General features: G+C 53.6%; 3 non-coding genes across 3 annotated transcripts; 2 read left to right on the forward strand and 1 right to left on the reverse strand.

Annotated features, from left to right (window-relative positions):
* The first annotated feature begins 958 nt into the window (after positions 1 to 958).
* TRNAR-UCU lies at positions 959 to 1,031 on the forward strand. The gene has a single exon. It is a non-coding gene; the product is annotated as a tRNA-Arg (tRNA).
* Positions 1,032 to 18,638: 17,607 nt separating this feature from the next.
* Positions 18,639 to 18,711, reverse strand: TRNAF-GAA. The gene has a single exon. It is a non-coding gene; the product is annotated as a tRNA-Phe (tRNA).
* Positions 18,712 to 19,864: 1,153 nt separating this feature from the next.
* On the forward strand, positions 19,865 to 19,937 carry TRNAR-CCU. The gene has a single exon. It is a non-coding gene; the product is annotated as a tRNA-Arg (tRNA).
* The last annotated feature ends 949 nt before the right edge of the window (positions 19,938 to 20,886 follow it).

The raw sequence follows: 20,886 nt of genomic DNA on the forward strand, positions 1-20,886 counted from the left end.
TCACACCAGCCACAGAGGGGGTTCACCTTTCTGCGGGGACAGACCAGGACTCGCATTGACCGGATTTATGCTTAGCTTTTGTGTCTTTAGCATGTTGCTTCTCAGATTCTTTCTTGGCCTGACTTGTTACACTTTGACACTTAACAGGCCAGAGTTTGTGCACCTTCCTATTATCCTCACTAGGATCTGATTTCCAAATTTTGAGGAATGACTTTTTGCCTCTAACAGCCTCCATTACTCTGCCATGAACCTAGAGTGGCGTTCTGCTGGTCCTCCTATTGTCGTTTCTGATTTAGGGCAAACGTTTCATCTGAGCCTCTAATTGCGGCGGTTTTAAACAGTCTGCATGCTGCTTGCAGGCACCTAACACTTGTGACAGGAGCTCCTTTTAATTCCGATCCAACCATCTATACTTATGCCAATAGGTTGACTTTAGGTCTTTAACTTTGAGCGGTAGCTGAGAAGATGGTAAATCGGGCAGAAACCCATTCGACAAACCTCTTCATTTCCTTGTTATTTCCTGACTTCTTCATTCATCGCCTTTTCCTTATTTCCTGGCTGAGGCGGCGGCCTGCCAGAGAGCTCCCTGGCACCTCTGGCTGCCTGGGCTGAAGGCAAGAGGCAGGCCTGGGTGTGGTGAGGGCCTCCTGTCCCGTAATGAGGCAGCACTGCTTCCTGGTCCCTTTTTCCCACCCACACCGGCAGGCGGCTGCTGCGGGAGAACACAAGGGAGGCTCTCGGGACGCTAGGCAGCGCTGTGTGGCTGTCAGGGGAAAGAGCCTTCTTCTCTAAAGATGGCTGGCAGAAAGGTGGTGCTCAGCTCTGTAAGTGACCTGCCCAGTAGCCTCGCTGCCAGGGGAAGCAGACATTTCTGTAAGGTGCAGAAAGAGGGTATTTGTCTTCCAAGTTAATATGAGAAATATGCATTTAGGAGATGGAATTTCCATTCTTTCACAGGGCCCCAGTGGCCTAATGGACAAGGCAATGGCTTTCTAAGTCAGAGATTGTGGGTTCAAGTCCCATCTGGGGTGAAAAACTTCCTCCACATTGCAAGGAAACCTTGGCCTTCTTTTCACCAAGGAAGCTGGGAGATGTTTGAACACAAAATACTGGATCTTGGGAAAAATCCCCCAGAAATGGCATCTTGACAAATGCTTTCTAAACCCATCAGTAGCAAACAGTTAATACTAGTGTTTGTCTGAGACTAGAGGGAAGGGGAGTGTTTACTCCAACACCTCAGTGAGTGAAACAGACGGAAAGAGCAAGGCTGTTCTGAAAGAGAATGGATCTGTGTGGAGACAAAGCAGCCCCTGAGAATGAACAACGGTGTGAAAAGAAGGGGTTCAAATGGGTGTTAGATGTAAGTTAGTGTTAGAGGGTTTATCCCTTCACCCTCCCATTACTGGGTCCTTCTTGCATACACACAGAGCAGCAATACCCAGAGTCTGAAGGTGCAAACAATTAGATGTTTATTGGGTTGAATTTCCAGCAAGCAACGATTCCAGTTTCCTTCCTCAGTGTCCCCATCCCAGCCCTGACGCCACAGAGCCTTGCCTGTGTCCCTGTTCCCATTCTCCCCCTTAGCAAAGCATAGGACATATGGTGACACATTTCCTGATAGGGCCAGGCATCAAGGTGGAAGGTGTTGATATTCCATTTGTCCCACTGCCCCGTGCGTAGTACAGTGCCCTGCACCTTCTCTCGTACAGGCAGGCCACACCCGTTCCAATTAGCGTTCCAGACTTCCCACTATAGTGGGCCAGAGAAGGTTGGGTCCAGGTTGTCTAGTACGGGGGGAGGGGCTTACTCCATTACTTCTAGGTTATTTCCATAGGCAACGTCACACAAGTATACTTAGCAATACACCAGCCGCTGTAACAATCCACAGCAACACCGAGAGACCTGAGCACTGCAGCATGGTCCAACATCCTGGCCACCACCGAAACACCTCCTCTCCTCCTTCGACGGGGTCAAGCTCTTAACATGTCCAGTTGCTGGCAGATGCACACGCTGCCGCTGCAGGTTTTCGTGCTTTTGTCCATATCATAAGTCCATTGAATGTCCACAGAGAAATGGGTTATTGTCCAAACCAACTTAACCGCATGGTGTGGAATCAGGCCATATGCCCTGGTTCGATTATTCACAGCAGTAAGATTCACAGATCCATCTGTGCGCCAAAGCCCAGAGAGCAGCGTGTAGTGTGGAATTTGGTTAGGGGCTGGTGTAATTGTGCCCCCAGTAATATGTACATTTCCAGCAAAACACCTCAGACACAGTACACCCAATTGCCACGTGCCACGGGCCATTGGGTGTGCTCCTCCACGGCCATCAGGGAGGGGCAAATTCAAACATCTTCTCTGGATTTACACCATTTTACACACCCCTCCATTGATTCCCAGCGAGCAAATCCCCTTCTCATTATTCCCATAGGGCTTGTGGGGCCCACCTTAGCTGCCGATTCACTTCCAGATACCACGGTAGCTATTACACAGGTGCTGGCCTCCTAGGAGAGCATTTTGAATTTCCATACACATCTTCCCCCAGGTCAGCCTTTTGAAGCCATCCCCACCCATGTCATGAGGTTTTCTGTTCACTGAAACACAACAATGCTAACAACAAGACAAACACCACGACAAACAACACAAAACATAGATCCATGGTATTATGGGTTAGTGTTTTGCTGGCACCAGCTTGCTTGTAGAGTGTCTGAAAAACAAAAGAAACAATTTCCACACATGCCCCCAGTGGGGACAGATTAGTGCTTAATAATAATAATACCACTTCCTTTTACAAATTTCCTTGCTAATTGCAGGAAAAACAGAAGAATTACCTCCAGGCTGTCCTTATTTTGTTCTATAGTCAGATAGTGAATTACCCCACTCACGGGTCATGAGGTGGTGTGCCTCAGTTTCCCCTCTTGTACAACAGACCCAGTTTGCAATAGTTTCTCTGCTGTACCAAGCTTTAAGTTTATCCTCAGGTAATAGCTGAGAGACAGCTTTAGATTTAGCTTTAGCACTGTACATACACACACACACTCCTTAGGATTAACCTGTCCCCCTTATTTTCAGGCTTGACTTGTTTTTTCACCTCCCTTTCCTGGAGGGCCACAGTCTGAGTCTTCCAATAGCTTGTTTGCTGACCAGATGTATTTATTATTTGCAGCTCCTTTGTGCTGCCACTGATGGGCAGTTCTCTCCTTCCCCCATCAGCTAGGTCATTTGCATTCACACCGGCTTTCGGGCTTGCTTTTGGATCCAAAGCCATCAGCAGCTCAGAGACACAATCAACTTCCACCGGAGTTCTGATTACTTTCCACTTTCATCTTCTGCTTCAAAGCACACAGATCTGAAAAAAAAAACCCACAACCTATTGTGGCTCCCTTTGGAGCCCTAATAGGGTTTGAATTAAGTGCCATGTTTTGTTTGCATTTCTTTTACCCTTTCTTCAATATACACTGCACACGTCCTGGGAAAACGTACATTCCTTCCATAGTTTAATCTTCATAACATTATGTTACAAACCATAAGTCTGACTTTAGGTTTTTAAAACCTTACACAATTACACACAACATTTTGTTTTGTCTAACATCCCTTGCACTGCAATAATTTTTTTTACACAACTGTACCCCGATTACACGTCCATCTTGTACAACCAGAGACAGCCAGGGGCAGGCAAGTTAAGTGCCAATAGAAACCCCGGACATTCCTTTGGTGATTTTGCTAACATTACCCAGGAGTCAAATCATTTTGATGAGATTATCTCTCCACCTGCTGCCTGCAGCCGTCCCCTATAGACCATTTCTGTGGGCAAAGGGCCCATTTCCCCTCAGAATGGCTGTAAAGGCTTCTCGGGACAAAACATAGTGGTGGTAGCAGCCATTTTACCTGACCCTCTTGTATAATTTAATTACCAAGCTTCCATCCAACGTGAGTGCACAGAGCTGCACATACAGTTACCTTTATATAACTGGGTTTTATTATTAAACCAAAAACTGCCTTCTTGTAACACCACAACTGTTGCCTTTTGCTATTTCCACAACTCACAAATGTTTACTTTCCTCCAAACTCTGTATTATTAATTTTTGCAAAACCCTGGGTGGCTGTGCTGCAGTGCTGGGGTGACTCTGCAGGGGGAGAAGCTGCTTTGGAGCAATGTAGAGCAGGTGCAGGAAGGAGCCGGGGTCACTATTCACATTGTGAACTGCACAATTTTCCAAATTTGGGAATGTCCGAGAACAATTCTAAGGGGAAGGTGACTGCAGAGCAGTGACACTGGAGGTGCCCAGACCTCCAACGGGGGCGGTGTGGAAATTAATAATGGGAAGGTCATTTGCGAAATTAGTCGTCACTGACAAGATTTGTCTCTTCTTATTTCATGTTATGGTGTTATTTAGCGGAATGAGGACATATTTTTACTATGTTAATTAAATACTTAATTTTATTTAACTGAGCCAAAAACTTAGTGTCACTTATTTTTTCTCTGTCCTAGCAAGAACTAAATGAATGTTGTGACTTTCTGGAAAGTGCAGAGAGATTAAATGTGGGGAATTCAGTCTCTGTGTTTGTGAGCTGATGTTTTCCTCTCACAGGTCAGTGCCTGCATTGAAATACCAAGAGGGATCTAAGGGCTGGTGTACGCTGGGCACAGGGGTGTTTGCAGAAGGGGCGGGGCCTCAGGTGGAAGGGGCGGGGCAGGGCATTAGGCTCCCCCAGCTGGCGGTTCACGCCCTGCCCATGGTGTTGCAATGACAGAGGCTGCCCAGGCTGCACTTGTAGCGAGGTTCCCCCACTAGGTGGCCGCGCAGAGGCTGCAGGAGACAGGCAGGTGAGAGCAGGGGAAGTGGCGACACAGGAGCTCTCAGCAGCAGGGTGACGGACAATGCCGTGGAGCGGCAGCAACGCAGAGTGAACAGGGCAAACCGAGAGCCAGTTGAAGGAGTGTTGGCAGCAGAAGCTGAGGTTTCACTTGATGCCTTCCCTTCCCTCCCCCACCCCTGGGGCTTTGCTGCCCAAGGGGAGTGGGGGTTGGGGAAGGAGAGCGGAGGGGTCTGTTAAAGGAACATTGGATTGGCCTGTCACACCGCAAGGTGAGAAACTGAGGCACAGCACTGCCCAGTGTACTCTGGGGTGGGGGGGTTGCTGATGAGCGTAGATGTGAATGTGGTTGTGGGGTTTTCCCAAACTCAGGCTAGATTCTCTTTCCCTTTTAATAGAAGTTCTCATTGGCTCTCCGCCCACGCAGAGCTGGGGAGTGGGGGCATGTTGCCTTTTCCCCAGGCAGCAGGGTGACACCTGCTGGCGAGTGAGGGTCGGTTTGGGTGACCCCCACTCAGGGCAGGCTAAGGGCAGGTCTCTGCCCTTTACTCAGCCCAGGGGGAGTTTTTTGCACTAACATCCCAAGTGTGCAAGTCCGTCCCCGCAGAGCTGCCCCATAGGGTGACCTTGAAGCAACTGTGGAAAACGGGACGGGGGTGGGGGGTAATAGGCTCCTATATAAGAAAAAGTCCAGCCAAACCGGCCTGTCCCTTTAAACATGGGACATCTGGTCACCCTGGAGCAGCCCCGCACTCCTGCTCCCTGGCTGGTGCGTTTGTGACCCGGGGGCTGAAGCCGACGCGAGAAAGGGAAGGGAGCGAGCTCGGAGCTCTCCGGCGCCACCTGCTGGGAGCAGAGGGCAATGACTGAGCGACGTCCTGGCTAATTTAAATATCACCTGGTTCTCTGCCGGGTGGATCCACTGGAGAGCTGGGGCGTGGCCTGAGCGTGGCCCCACCTTATTTGCATATTAAAAGCGGCAGTTTGGGGCCATTGGGGTAAAATAGGAGTAAGTTTTGGGGTTGGGCCCCACATGTTTAGTGCAGGCTGTGGGGAGCCGGGCTGAGCAGAGCCTGCCCCGACGGGGTGTGTGGTCACCCTGAGCTGGGAGCGTGTGGCCAGACATGGGGAAGGGGCTGCGGGGGGGCGTTGGTGGTTGTGGGAAGCAGAAAATGTTTCCCCCTTTTTGGGTGTCTGGGTGGGGTTCTCGTTACCTAATGCAGAGCAGTGGTGGGGGAGGGGAATTGAGACTCTGCTTTGGGGGTTGCTGTGGGGCGCGACACGAGCCCCCTGGTGCTGGGTGCTGCTGTGGGACATAGGACAGGTAGGGGCGGGGCTGTCTGGGTGCTTGAGATGAAGGGCGGTTCCTGGTTGGCTGGTGCCCGCCTGCCTAGGTTTTTTTGACAGCTGATCTCCCATTGGCCCTCGCGCGGGGCGGGTCTCTGAAAGCTGGTCTCCCATTGGGCCCCCCCACCTGACGTTTCTGACGGGCCCATCTCCCATTGGTGACGTTGTCTGACAGCGATGCGGGGCGGAGCCGCCAGGGCCTTGTGCGCTCAGAGCTCAGCGCCGCCCGCGAGAAGCGGCGCGAGGCCGCGGGGGCGGGTCCGCTGCCGGGCGGAGGACCGAGACCGCAGCCGCGGCGCCGCCTCCCGCCTGGCGAGAAGCCGCAGCGCCGGGGGGGTCACAGGGCGCGAGGCGCTTCCGCGCGCGGCTGTTTCCTGCCGGTCGCGGGGTGACGGGTCCTGCCCGGGGCGGCCGCGGGGTCCCGATGGCAGCGGGGGCTCTGGCGTCCGCCCGCCCGCGGCGGCTGGGAGCTGCGGGGCCACCTGCACTGGCCGGGGCTGCGGCTCCTCCTCACCCCGGTGACTGGGAGCTCCGGGCTCCGCCTGCGGTGTCCGAGCGCCGGGGCTCCTCTCCTGCCCGGGGCGGCCGGGAGCTCCCGGGGCTGCGGCTCCTCCTCACCCCGGTGACTGGGAGCTCCGGGCTCTGCCTGCGGTGTCTGAGCGCTGGGGCTCCTCTCCTGCCCGGGGCGGCCGGGAGCTCCGGGGCTGCGGCTCCTCCTCACCCCGGTGACTGGGAGCTCCGGGCTCTGCCTGCTGCGGTGTCTGAGCGCCGGGGCTCCTCTCCTGCCCGGGGCGGCCGGGAGCTCCCGGGACTGCGGCGCTGCAGGGTCTGTGAGCAATGACGTGGGGCTGCGGGGCCCTCCCGCCATCAAGGCCTGTTGGGAAATCCTGGGTCCATCCGCGGCGGCTGGGAGCTCTGGGGTCGCTCGTAGGAGCTGCAGGGTCCATACGCAGTGGGGTGGGGCTGGGGGCTCCCGCCACCCATGGCTGCTGGGAGCCCCAGGGTCTGCCTGTGGGAGCTGTGGGGAGATGAGGGGTTTGGGGTGGAGGAGGGCTCCTGGCTGCTGGGTGGGGCCGAGGGATTCAGCGTGCCGGTGGGGGCTGTGGGTTGCGGCCGGGGGTCGGGGTCCAGGATGGGGTGATGGCTCTGGGGTGGGGGCAGGGATGAGGGGTTCCAGGTGTGGGAGGAAGCTCTGGGCTGGGGCAGGGGGGTGAGGGCTCTGGGGTGCAAGAGGGGGCTCTGGGTTTGGGGGGGTTCAGGGCTGGGGCAGGGGGTTGGGGTGCAGACTTACCTCGGGCGGCTCCTGGTCAGCGGCGCAGCAGGGGGGACCTACTGGCCACTTCCAGGGCGCAGTGCGGTGCCCTAGGACACGTAGGGACCAGCCTGCCTGAGCCCCGCAGCACCGCTGACCGGACTTATAACGCAGTCACCCGACTGGGAGCTCCAGGGTCCCCCTGTCACATGTGGTACCTGGGAGCTCTGGGATCCACCCACAACAGCTGGGAGCTGTGGGGTCCATCCGTGGTGGCATGGGCCTGTGGGAGCCCCTTCCGCCACTGGTGGCTGATAGCTGTGAGGCCCCCACTGGCTGACAGCCCCAGTCTTCCTGCCCCAGGGCTGAGGCGGAAAATGTCACTGAGATCTCTGAAAGTCACAGTTTCTGTGACCCCCCCTTTATATAATCTTAGCCTTAATCGTTGTTGACTGTCTCTCTCAATCTAGTGGTCTGCTCTAGCGCGGATGGGACAGGGAAGACAGAAGCTCACCCCCCAGCACAGGTTTGGGCAGAAATGGCTCTTGGGCTATTTGCTGTGCATGCAGAGGACTTGTCCAGGTCGGTGGAGCAGCTCAGCCAGATGAGGAGCTGGAAGAAGGAGACCAGAGCAGCCTGGACATCCCACTTTTTCTCCACAGCCACTGCCTGTCAGCAGGATTCCTCCTTCTCCTCAGTGAGACCAAATCTAAGCACCTAGATAGCTGGTCTGTCCGCTGCACCCCAATCCCTCATGCCTGAGCCTCCCTGCCAAGTCCTGTACCTGGCTCCAGAGAATTGTCTCACATCTCGCTGGGAACTCGACTTCTTGTGCCCAGAGAGTCTCGGCCCCCCTCAGTAGAGGACCTGAGAAACACAGTGTCTGCCTTTTCCAAATAAGTGCTTGGAAAGGTTTTGTTTCTGTGACCACGTGGCCTAATGGATAAGGCATCTGACTTGGGATCAGGCAATTGAGGGTTCAAGTTCCTTCATGGTTGTGTTGGTGCAGTTTTACCTTTGTGCTGAAAGTCCTGCTCCCTTCAGGGCTGGAACCTCTTCTTGGCGGCTCAGGCCAATGCTCTGGCTTCAGCTAGAGCCCCGGGAAGGAGTTGGGGGTTGGGTGTCACAAAGGCTGGGGCATGAGCCCCAGGTGCTTCCAGTCTTGCCTTTGCCATTCCTGACTTGCCAAAGAAAATGGGCGGCTGCCCGGGCTAGCGTGTGGAGCAGTTTCCCTCTTCCAAGTGTGCGCCTGTCCCTGTGCTTGAGGGGGTTGCTACATACCGCCTTGGGAGCCTGGGTTTTTCTCTGCTTCTCGCAGCTGGGGAAAAGCCTCTTGGGGTAAAATCTCCTGCCCCACTGCCAAAGTGAGCACCTTGAGTGGGAACGGTAAGAGGCCCCACCAGGGGGGCTGGCCCTGCTTTCCTACCGTCTTCTGATGTTGGCCACAAAGCATCAGCAGCTGGCTGTGGGTGGTTTTCAGTGCGTGTTCGGCATGCCAGGGAGCAGCCTGGCTGGGTCTCTGTGGCTGTCTGCTGGCCACGCATAGGCATGGTTCTCCCCTCCTCTTGCCCTGCCCTTGGTTGTTCTGTGACTTTTAAGCCTTCCCTTGGAGCTGTCAGCACCAGCCGCCTCTGTCCTAGGTGCCCAGAGGAGGAGAGGTGCTGGGCTCCAGCCTGGGACTCTTCCTCCCGCCTGCCTTTCCCTGACTATGAAACCTGGCCCTGACACTCCTTTCTTCAAGCACCATGTGGGCAAGAGGAAAAGTGTGGTAGAAAGCACAAGGGCCAAACTTGTGGGCATCAGAAATCCCAAACACCCAGTCAAACCATAGCCACTTCTAGACCCCATTCCAACCAAAGACCTGGCTCCAGTGGGTATGAGTCACTCAGCAAAAGGTAAACAACTCATTCTTATACAGCTGGAGACAGGAAAGCACTTGGATCTCCAGGGATTTACCACAAGGTCCCACTGAGATTTGAACTCAGATTTCAGCATGCCAACCATTACACCATGGGACCAGCTTGTGCTAGTTTCTCTGAACATTGGTGACCCTATCATAGAATACCAGGGTTGGAAAGGACCTCAGCAGGTCATCTAGTCCAACCCCCTGCTCAAAGCAGGGCCTATCCACAGACATATTTTTATCCCAGATCCCTAAATGGCCCTCTTGAGAACTGAGCTCACAAACCTGGATTTAGCCGGCCAATACTCAAACCACTGAGCTCTCCCTCCCTCACAGGGCCAGCTTGTGTAAGGGACTGTTGGCCCTTTACTAAAACTGAGTGGGGTTTTTTTGGTTGGCTAGTTCCCAGTCCCAATAGAAGGGGGAAGGGCCAATGGGAAAGCAGGATCCTGAGACTGACAGGCCCCTGGGGCAATGACCACCAACTGGTAGGGAACAAGTGAAAATTCGTTGAGTAAAATTCCTGGTGAAAATTGGCAAAGCTGTGGAGAGTTTCAAAAGTTCCAGTGAATTTACACATGAAGATACAAACAGAGAGAAAGAGAACATCACAGACTGCACAGGCCCACACAGACATAAACAAAAACCAAACCCACACAGCACATAGAGCCATATACACATAAGGGAAAGCCACACAAAACATAGAAAGAACAAATCCACACCAAAAAATACAGCAAAAGCCCACAACAAGAAAGCACAAAACCCACATACCAAAAGAATACTTAGCAAAAAACAATATTCATGCAAAAATCATACACACACCCATGCACACAAAACTATACAAGGCATCCACCAAAATCACACAGGACCCACATGCACATCAACACGACAGATGAAAACTACACCAACATACAGAAAGCCAGGTAGGGTTTGAGTCTCACAGCGAAGAGGGTGAGCACACAGGTGGTTTGGGGAGCAAAGACTGAGGGGGAGTCGGGGGCAGTGCTCTGGGCTGTGCCTGACCCCTCCTGACACAGGCGGCTGGCGGAGAGCAGAGCCTGGTAGATCTGTGGACTCTGCCCTGCTCTCTGTAAAGCAAGGGGACCTCGGTGTCTTCTGAGCTGCAATTGTATTTTCTGCAGGGCAAAATGATTGGCAGAAGCCATTTGCTTAAAGGAAACTAGTGCTGTAGGTGAGGTTTGAACTCACAACCTCCACATGATTCTACTCAGCATTGTTCTGTAAATATTGGGCACTAACCCATTGCACCACTGTGCCCTGTTTTCAGGAGTTTATCTCCATGTTTCATGGATGGATTAGTGGAGTGTGGGGGTTGCATTAGCTAAAACAAATTCATATTAAAGGCTGCAGGATGGCAGCAGCAGAGGTGGGGAGCCTCCTTCCATGTGATAGAGCTGGTTCCCCCTTCCGTTGCTCAGGGGAAGGTTGGTGCTTTGAGCCCACCCGGTGCTGGAACGTCCCATGGGTGAGATTAACGGGACTCTTGGGAAGGGAGGGGAGGTCTTTTCTATCCCTGCCTAGCTCCATTGGTCTCCTGTGGCCCTTTTGGCTCCCTGCTCCCCTGTTGGGGAGATGCAGAGACAAGCCCCCATCTGGGTGAGTCACCGAGAGGCTGTGTCCCATGGCGTGTGTGGGGGAGAGGGGTAGGGGTGGGATGGGGCTCAAGGGGAGAAGGTTGTGTGTGACAGTGTGTGGGGGAGGGGGAGGGTGTGTTCCTTAGGATAGAAATAATGGAAAACACAGGGGCAGTGACAGTGAAGCCCCGTGTCTGAGTGTTATGACCCTGTGTGGTGCTGCCGTTCACCTTCCCCTCCTATGGGCTCAGCTTTCATTGAATCCAGCATTTTTTCACCTGTCCTCACCACAGAGGTGTCCGACATGCCTCAGCTACTGAGTGTCCCTCTTAGAGACGCCGAGGACTGGAACTGATTTCAGCTGCTGGACAGCTCTGCTAGGTCTTTATTCATTTGCACAGGAAAATGCTGAATGTTTAAATTCATTTCAAGCCACCTGCCCCCATTCAGCGAACTCCTGAACATACTGGAGATGGGTCTGGAAATCGATTTTCATTCGAAAAAGATTTTAAAGGGAATCACTTGGATTAGAACTAGGAACCCATTACCCTGCAGGAAAACAGTCACCCACTGAGCTACCCTCACAACAGAGAATATCAGGTATAGCCCAGAGCAGACACAGTTTTTAACCTGGGGGTTAGTAAACTTTATCTCTATACAAACACCAGAGCTTACAAACGCCCCACCCCCACTCTGTGTCACCAGAGCACAACAACAACTCTCCTTGGGGCACACACAGCTCCCCAGCTCCCTGCCCGTCAGTCTCTCCAGCGTTGCTCCAATCCCTTAAAGCAGGGTCTCAACCACAATTTACCTTAGGGCCAGTGCCATCCTCCAGTCCTCCCAGTGGGCCAATAATGTCACTCATACTGTCCAGAACCCGCCCCCCAAAACTCTGCCCCTCAGCTGCCTAAGGCTCTGGGAGGGAGTTTGGGTGGGGGGAGGAGGTCTAGGGTGCAGGCCTTGGGCTGGGGCTGGGGATTGGGGTGCAGGAGGGGTGAGAGGCTGGTCTCTGGGAGGAGTTTGGGTGGGGAGGGGGTCTGGGGTGCCGGCTCGGGGTGGGTGTTGGGGTGGGGGGAGGAGGTCTGGGGTGCAGGCCCTGGGCTGGGGATTGGGGTGCAGGAGGGGTGCAGGCTCTGGGGGGAGTTTGGGTGCAGAAGGGGTGAGAGGCTGGTCTCTGGGAGGGAGTTTGGGTGGGGGAGGGGTTCTGGGGTGCAGGCTCTGGGATGGAGTTTGCAGTGCTGTAACAAGGGCGAGGCGAGTGAGGCACTTGCCTCAGGTGCGCAAAGTGGAGGGGCGCAGCTCTACCCCGATCAGCGACGCTTCGGTGGCAGCTCTACTGCTGCTGCTTCTTTGGCAGCAATTCGTCAGTGGGTCCTTCTCTCCGAGAGGGACTCAGGGACCCGCTGCCGAATTGCCACCGAAGGATGAATGAAGCAGCGGCGGCAATTGGGCGGCAGGTCCTTCCCTCCAACAGGGACTCAGGGACCTGCCACCAAAGAGCCTGGAGCCAGCCCTTGCCTCGGGCACAAAAATTCCTTGTTACGGCTCTGGGAGTTTGGGTGCTGGGTGCAGGCTCTGGGCTGGGGCAGGGGTGGGGAACAGGAGGAGGGGTGGGGCAGGCTCTGGGAGGTAGATGGGGGCAGGCGGGAGGGGGTGTGTGGAGGGAGAGGGCACAGGCTGTGGGAGGGAGTTGGGGGCAGGCGTGTGTGGAGGGGGCAGGCTCTGGGAGGGAGTCAGGAGTGTGGCGCTTATCTGGGGCTCCAAGGTGGGGTGGGCTGGGGGGCCTCCATTTGCTGCTGCCCCCAGGCATCACCCCCGCAGTGTCCCATTGGCTGCAGAGGCTCAGGGCAGGGGCAGCGCGCGGAGGCACCGACCCACCCTGCCCTGCCATGGGGAGGGGCCGGCAGCCACTGGAGCGAGCAGGCAGATGCTGCTCAGCTCTGCTGCACTGACAGGGCCCCTGGGGGGGAGGGCCTGGGGGCAGCAGGTGGGGCCAAGGGAGTGACCCGGTCCCAAAACTGCTGGAGCCCCACGGGCGAGACCTGGGAACCAGGACTGCCAGCCAGACAAACACCTTTAAGAGGAGGCGTCCCTCTCCCTGTCACAAACTGATCTTCCTCCTTCAGTTCAGTGACAGCCTGAATTGTTCCCTATCCCGGCAGAACCGGAGGATTGAAACAGCAACATCAAACCCCTGTGTAGCTCGCAGGAATGGACATAAACACTCCCTGGTATCTGAGGAGATGTTCAGCTTTGCCCTTGGTCAACTACAAGGCTAAAGGGAAAGGAGGTGGTGCCAGGTATAAAGAGTGAAACACGACACATCATAGTTATGCCCATGGTGGCTGCTAAATCTTTTGATGTACTTCTTCTTATCAACTGTGTATTGTTTTCTCCGGAGCCTAGGCCTTGACCAAGAAATTTGTACCTTGATAAAATAATCGACTGCCCCTGGTAAAGGCAATGGACTTGACACCCACTGGGGTGTCCCTACACAGGTACAAGTACTAACAACAGTGGCTGCCTTTTAGCCATAGATTTTAATCAGGGCAATAAATACAAACCCCTGTTAAATCATTTCCCAGCCCGAGTCCTTCACCCACATTCCCTAGAGCATTGGGCCACCGTGTGGACGTTTCATTTCCCGCCTCAGTTTCACACAGACACAAAATTTCCTTTGCACAGATCCATGAACAGCAAAACCTCCCTGTGTCTCTTGTCTGAGCCAGGGCATTCGATTCCAGTGAACCCTTCTCTCCTGCAATGGCGATGGTCAGACAGAGGGGTCGTGGCACCTGCATCCCTGCCAGGGAGATATTGGCTCCGCTTTTTCTTTCTGCTGCTGTTGTTAGTCCATGAAACATCAAGGGTGGAATGCAAGGCTGAGTTCACACACCAGGGTCAGTGCCCCAGAGAAATCCTGCCCCCTGCTATTGGAACGATGTGCTGGAGATTTGACTAGGAAAGGGACTGTCCGAATTGTCAGAGTGGGGAATGAACAACAATCTACAGCAATGTCGTTCACACAAACACACTCTAATCCTGCTCCAGCCGGAAGGGAAATGGGCAGGAATTCTCACTGTTCACCCAAGGACACACTTACACTGATGCGCAGCCATGAGTGTGCTGGGGAAGCTGGTCTGGGCAAACAATTTGAAGTGACAATTCAGTGAGAACAAAATCATCATGCAGTGAAACGGTTGCATGTCAAGTAGTTGTGGCCAAGTGGATGGTTGAGAAATCTATTGGGGTCTCCCTGCGCAGGTTCAAATCCTGCCAACTATGCAAGCACTGTGCTACTGTTGTTATTATTGTAGTCTCAGTGCCTGAGCATCCACAGTGCGAACTGGAGATAAATCTAGTTTTACTCTGGCTACACTTAAAACGCTGCTGTGGCGCTGCTGTGGCACTGCTATAGCACTTTGGAGTAGACAGTGACTGGAGGGATTTTCCCATCCCTGTAATAGCTGCATGGACAGAACAATTCTTCCTTTTCTTTAGCACTATCTAACCCAGGCTTAGGTCACCTTAACTATATGGGTTTATTGGGGGTCACACCCTAGGAGACATCGCTTTGCCAGTTCAGTGCCCAGCGTACACCAGCCCTTAGATCCCTCTGGGTATTTCAATGCAGGCACTGACCTGTGAGAGGAAAACATCAGCTCACAAACACACAGACTGAATTCCCCACATTTACTCTCGCTGCACTTTCCAGAAAGTCACAAAATTCAATTCATTCTTGCTAGGACAGAGAAAAAATAAGTGATACTAAGTTTTTGGCTTGATTAAATAGAATTAAGTGTTTAATTAATATAGTAAAAATCTGTACTGATTCCTCTAACTAACACCATAGCGTGAAATAGGAACAGAGACAAATCTTGTCAGTGACGACTAATTTCACAAATGATCTTCCCATTAGTAATTTCCACATTGCCCCTATTGGAGGTCTGGGCATCTCCAGTGTCATTGCTCTGCGTTCACCTTCCCCTAGAATTGTTCTCGGACATTCGACTTCCTCTGCGGCATGGGGCTCAGGTCATTTGCTGGAAGATTCCCTGCACCTTGAGGTCTTTAAGCCACTATTTGAGGACTTCAGTAACTCAGACATAGGTCAGGGGTTTGTTACAGGAGTGGGTGAGTGAGATTCTGTGGCCTGCGTTGTGCAGGAGGTCAGACTAGATGATCATAATGGTCCCTTCTGACCTTAAGTCTATGAATCTATGAATCTAGTCCCAAATTTGGAAAACTGTGCAGTTCAGCATGAGAATAGTGACCCCGTCTCCTTCCTGCACCTGCTCTACATTGCTCCACAGCAGCTTCTCCACCTGCAGTCACCCCAGCACGGCAGTGCAACCCCCAGGATTCAGCAGGGGCCCCTGGCAAGGACAGTGGGTGCAGCTAACAGCCCAGTGTGCCTGGCAGTGAGGCAGCTGTAAAAAAGCCACCCACCCCCCCAGAAGTACAGAGACTGAATTCCTTAACTTTAACATCATGACCCCCTGTAGAAAGCCACACTTGTCAGTTGTATTTTCACAGGGAGATGCAAAAATCAAGTGACACCAATTTTTAAGTTGAGTAAATAAAGTTGAGGAGATAGTTATTAACCTCACAAAAATATACTAAAGATCCCTCAACATAACACCTGAAGGTGAAATATGAACAGAGACAAACCTTGTCAGCAAAGGCTCATTTCCCAAACGATCCTCAAAATGTTACTAATTCCCACCCCTCCTCCACAGGAGCTCTGTGCAGTGTCACTGTTCTGCAGGCAGCTTCCCATTAAATGCTGTTGTGGGACATTCCCAGGCCTGGAAATGTACCAACGACAGAATTTGAAGAGCAAACCTGGCTCCCCGCACCAGGTGGGATTTGAGTGTTTTGTCCCCCTTACTTAGTGTTTGTCAATAGTACAGATGCCATGGGCAGGACTCCAGGCTCTGCTTGAGGGATCCTGGCACAGGGGCTGGTGGGGGAGAAAGGATTGTAGCTTCTGACCTGTGCTCTGGAGAGGACGTAATAAGTGAAGGGGCATTTCTGACTCCTCCCCTCCTCAGTGTCCCTGGGCTGGAATTCTACATTCCACAGAGCCAAATAAGGGGGTGATGCAACTTGGCTAATGAAAACCAGAGCTGCAGGTGAGGTTTGAACTCACAACCTCAGCATAGCTCCTCAGCACTGCCCTATAAGTACTGTGCACTAACCAATTGCGCCACTGGAGCACCTGTTAATTAAGATGCTCTGAGACCCCCCTAGGCTGATAAAGCGAAGGAGTGACCCCAAAACAGTCTCAGTGGGGCTGACAGCAGGTGGCGACAAGTGTTGTACTCGGTGGGGTGGATTCTTCTTAAGGCTTCCAGGCCCCATTTGACCCTTTTGTTCTTCCCTGTGTAATAACAGAGCTGGTTAAGACTCAACGGAGAGTCTTGCTGCAGACCAACAGATCTGAAATCACTGATAACCAGCTCTAAGCATTAGTCCTGCTTTGGGACAGTGTCTCTCATGCAAGAAACTGCCCAGTCTGCGCTAGCAGTGAGGCTCCCTCACTAACAGCTGAAATCAGGGAGAGCTGTGTGAAGTGCAGGGCCCCAGGGGGGCCTGAACAGGGGGGAACAACACCCCAAGTGCCCAGAGGAGGAGAGGTGTGTTGGGCTCCCGCCTGGGACTCTGCCTCCCTCCTGCCTAGCCCTGACTGTGAAGCCTGGCCCTGGCCCTCCTTCCTTTAAATGCCATGTGGGCAAGAGGAAGAGTGTGGCAGCTGCAGGGACCAAAGTTGTGGGCATCAGGTGAAGCAGCAAGAAACAACCATATGATCAACCCACAGGAATCTCTAGCCAGACTGTTAAGTTCTAGGACCCCAACCTATAGCCACCAGCCCATTGAACCAGCCAGACCAAAGACCTATCTCCAGTGGGCATCAGTCACCCAGCAGGAGGGAAAAACCTCACTCTAGTTGACCCTGAGAGAAGGTAGCCAAACACATTGAGCTCCAGTGCTTTGTAGCAAAGCAACGTATTACCACGAGGTCCCACTGAGATTTGAACTCAGATTTCAGAGCCCTGAGTGCTGCCCATTACACCATGGGACTTGCTGCTGTTTCATTTTCTAGACCCCTGTGACTCTTGGCTGGTTTGCACTCTGCACTTATTGCTTCCCACCATCAGCTTCCTCTCGCGGGACTCTCTCTCCTCCTCCAGTGACTGTGGTCCTGCACTACCGGATCCGTGGGTCCTGCCCTGAGTCTCTGCATCCCCCTGCTTTGTCTCCGTTCCCTGCAGGCTGCAAAATGTCAGGGGAGTCTGCTCCTCCCTTCACTCGATGCTCCCGCTCATATCAGCCAACTGCAGCCTCATCTCCTGGAACTCGGGCAGCTTTCACTTGATCCGATCGTACAGTCACACGCTGACTGGCTCCCCTGCCTGGATGCTCTTGTGGAAATCCCACAGGTGACACTGCAGGACTTTGCACTGTTGGTTTCTTTAATGTTGTGGTGTTTCCCCAGCCGCCGGAACAAAGCAGCCAACTCCTCCCTCACCGACTCCCACCAATCCCCCTGGTTGCCATAGGACCCTCTGATGCTTTCCCGTTCTGCCAACACCGCCAGGCTTCGCCCCCCTGCTCCTTTATCTTGCAAGCTCTGGATGTTCAGCTTCCAATATCCTCTGCCCTGGGTCAGGGAATTGCCCACATTGAGCACACGGTGAGAGCTCCGTGATCCGAACAGTCCATTGGCACCACCTGGGCTGTCGACGTGCTCTCCTTCACGGAAATCCGGTCAGTGCGACTCCTGGCCTGTCCCCGCAGAAAGGTATATCCCCTCTGCGGCTGGTGTGAGCTCGGGTCAGAGGAATAGGAGGTTACTGCTCACCCTCCACTGGTTAACTGTGCAGAAACACGTTCTCTAAGCCGACCTCGCTACAGACCTGCACCAGGTAGTGCTCATCATAGAAGAGTTTCCTCTGACGGTTGGGAAAACAGGACCAGCAGTCCTCAGGCCGGTGCAACAATTGAAATCCCCCCCGACACCAAACACCGTGCGGTCCAGAAGAAGGGAGCCAGTTCCTTCATAGAACTTTCCTTTCATGCCTTAACTGGGGACCATACACACTAATATAGCCGTAACCAGTGCCATGGGGCACAAAGCCACCAGTAATGCCTTCCCTGGTCGGAGCTCCAGCCCCTTCTGTACTCACACCGCGAATGTGAAGAACAAGACGCCAACCCCATCATTCTTCCCTGGCTTGGAGGACCAGAGAGATGGGCCCTTCCTCCAATCACCCTCTGCCCATCAAGCTACCCTAGAGTCGTTAATGTGCATTTCCTGAACACCCACCATGTCCAAGCCCAGCTGCTCCAAGACACTGAACATCAAGTGCCTCCTCCTGGGCCCCCAACTCCCTTCCACAGGGCCACTTTCACACATGCCCCTTCCCTGGTACTGCCCTCCCTCAGCTGCACAGAAGAGTTTCCATCCTCTATACCTGCCTGTCACTGCCCAGCACCCCCTCTAGCACTCTCTTCCTGCCATGTTGGGTCCACCAATAAGTCACTTAGGAGAGACAGCTCCTGTCCCTCATTGTTAAATGTCAGGCCAGCCAATTAGGGGCAGAAGCCCACAATATCTTTTCCTACTGCAGAGCCCAAGCTCAGGGACTCACCTTGGGTGCAGGGACCACTGTGCTCCCAGAAAACAACCCCCCCCTCCCAAGAGGGATGAAAGGGCCTGCCAAAGCCTGGGATTGAACCAGGGACCTTTAAAACTTCAGTTTAATGCTCTCCCAACTGAGCTACTTTGGCAGCTGCATGGTAATATTGTGGTCGGTTTCTTCTCTGCCTGAGATATTTTTGCAGCAGTTGCACACAAAAAGGACGTCATTGTGAGCGGCCCATGAAGACAAGACTCGCTTTTGCCTGCCTTGCTCAGCTTGACTTGCTGCCTCACCCTGTTCCTGCCCTAGTGCCTGGGTTGACCTGGTGGTGGAAGGGGACTGGGGGCCAGTGGCGCGGGGAGGAAGTTGAGTTGGACCCTGAGCTAGACTAGACCCTGGCGGCGAGAGTCTGGCCACCACTTGCCGCCCCACCCTGTTGTCCTGGCTTCCCCCACTGGGCGTCATTTCGGGAGGGAAGTGGGGCTTCTGCCTCCCCTCCCTGATTTTCACACCGTAGAGGAGTGCGAACAGGAAAACGAACGGCTGCTCCACACCCCCACCGGAGGAACCCGGCGCCCTTAGCTGCTCCCCCTGCTCCCCCCCAGCTATGCTACTGAGTGGAAGCGTCCTGTGCCCATAACACAGAGGTCGATCAATCAAAACCCTCTTCTGCCAGCACCGCGCCTCCTGCTTCTTACACGGGGCCTGGAAGCGAGGGGGCGGCTGGCACAGCACCAAGAGTCTATCCTGTGCAGCAGGAGGCGGCTGACGCCCGCAGCCTGCTGGGGAGCTCCCAGAAGTTATTAAGGGACAGAGACTCCTCAATGCCCTTAGTAACAAGGGTTTGGGGGTCACCGAGGCCAGTAAGGGGGTCACTATGTCAGCCCTGTAACCCTGGGTGTCAGGTCACTGTGCAGCTTTGAACTAGAGCTCGGATCCCAACAACCGACCAGCAGCCCACAGCCTCCCCCTGGGTCTGCCCCACCTGGTTCCTCCTTACAGGCCGACCTTACCCCCCTTCCAGCCCCGGATTCGCCCCCTAATCATCCTACTGCCGCTCAGAGCCACAGCCGTGGAGGTGCTGAAGGAGGGAGGGGTGACTCTAGGGTGGGGTTCTTCTCTAACGATGGCTGGCAGAAAGGTGGTGCTCAGCTCTGTCAGCCACCTGCCCAGGTGCCTCGCTGCCAGGGGATGCAGACGTTTCTGTAAGGCCATTAAATGGGTATTTGGCTTCTGAGTGAATGTGAGGAATGTGCAATCCTGAGAGGGAATTTCCATCCTTCTTCCTACTGCTCTTTAGGGCCCCAGTGGCCTAATGGATAAGGCATTGGCTTCCTAAGCCAAAGATTGTGGGTTCAAGTCCCATCTGGGGTGGCAAAGCTCCTTCTTTCTTGTATATTGCAACAAAGCCTTGGTGTTATTTTCACCAAGGAAGCTGGGAGACGTTTGAACCCAAAGTACTGGATCTTGGGAGCAATCCCCCAGAAACAGCATCGTCTACTTGACAAATCCTTTCTAGACCCATCAGTAGCAAACACTTAATACTAGTGTTTGTCTGAGAATAGAAGGAAGGGGAATGTTTACTCCGACACCTCAGTGAGTGAAACAGACAGAAAGAGCAAGGCTGTCCTGAAAGAGAATGGATCTGTCTGGAGACAAAGCAGAACCTGAGAATGAGCAACAGTGTGAAAAGAACTTCAAATGTGTGTTAGGTGTTAGATAGGTTAGTCTGACAAATTTCAAGAAAATACCAATGCTCATAGACTGATGCGGACAGTGGCTGCTACTGATCTTTTACTGAGAATTCATTGAGAAATATTTTCCTTAACTATGTTAGGGAATATTGGGTGGGCTATGAAGGCATCATTCCTCCTGCTTTCGCCCTTGGAGACAACACGGCTACATGGCATGCGGCCAGTGTTCACCTTCCAGTCAACTGCTAGAGAAGACAACACAGACAGGGATGGCAGCAGGGCAGACTGGAGCTCTGCGGAGATGGTGGGACCAGGTCTCATCAATGGGGAGGTGGCCACCCCAGCATGCACAAGGCTGAGCCAGCAAGTGTGGTTTGTGCTTCACTGTGCCCCTACTCACTGCACATGGTGGTGGAGGGCAGTTACTGAGTTCGGTTGGTTTAGGAAATTTAGGGCTTGGCTACACTTGCAGAGGTAGAGCGCTGGGAGTTAAACCACAGCAGGGAAACCGCTGCCGTGTGTTCACACTGACAACTGCAAGCGCACTGGAGTGGCCACATTAGCAGCTCTGGCAATGCCACAGAGAGCAGTGCACTGGGGTAACTATCCCAGTATGCAAGTGGCTGCAA

Source organism: Mauremys reevesii, unplaced genomic scaffold, assembly GCF_016161935.1.
Source record: "Mauremys reevesii isolate NIE-2019 unplaced genomic scaffold, ASM1616193v1 Contig4, whole genome shotgun sequence".
NCBI lineage: Eukaryota > Metazoa > Chordata > Testudines > Geoemydidae > Mauremys > Mauremys reevesii.